Here is an 824-nt window from a genome sequence, read left to right as displayed (position 1 = left end):
TTATTCTTTCTCAATACAACTTTGCAATACACTTGATTTCCACAGTCACGCTATAACTTAAACAAACGCTATAATTCACAACGAACGAACGATTCACGCGCTTGATTCAATTGTCGTCTCTATCTCTGTCTGCAGTTCAATTCCATTGTTGCCGTCACTTCTTGGCAAGAATACCACACATCTAGTAAACACTCGAGGCTTCACGAAGGGACATGATTTTTCTAGAAGCTCACAACGTGTTACTAGTGTCACATGACTTCCGCTGTCGTAACAATATATATGACAATAGTACCCTTCGCTGATAAGTCATAAGTTATCTTGGAGTGATGGCTTCCCCTATGTTAGAGAATGACTAGTCACGTGATTATCGCTATTTGCTTTGAGTAAATCCAACATTTCCTGTTAACTAAGAAATTCTAGATCTAAACAATTTCCATGGCATCTCAAGTGAGTTGCTTGAAGGAGAAAGGCCTCAAGGGAAGAAAATCAGTTAATCGATTCAAGAGTTCACTGAAATGGGACTGTCCAGTGTCTAATGAAGATACAGACACTAAGTAATTAAATAAAGATTGTTTTCATTTTGTGTTATATATCATGTCCAGTATTTTTAGTTTTTACCTTAAACTCAGCCAGTTCAATTAAGTTCAGCACTGCATCATGCCTTTTCATCCTATTCTTGTCATTGTAAAGTGAACCTATCTAATTACACTTTGCAGAAATCTGTTTACCTTGGGTAGGAACGTCGAGAGCCAGCACGGGCCCCCTTTCTCTCACTCTTTTTTAACATTTTCAAGAATTTATTAAAAAGAAGATCCTAAATTAGG

The sequence above is a fragment of the Limulus polyphemus genome, unplaced genomic scaffold, assembly GCF_000517525.1.
Source record: "Limulus polyphemus unplaced genomic scaffold, Limulus_polyphemus-2.1.2 Scaffold2274, whole genome shotgun sequence".
NCBI lineage: Eukaryota > Metazoa > Arthropoda > Merostomata > Xiphosura > Limulidae > Limulus > Limulus polyphemus.
Note: the sequence above shows the minus strand (reverse complement) of the source record.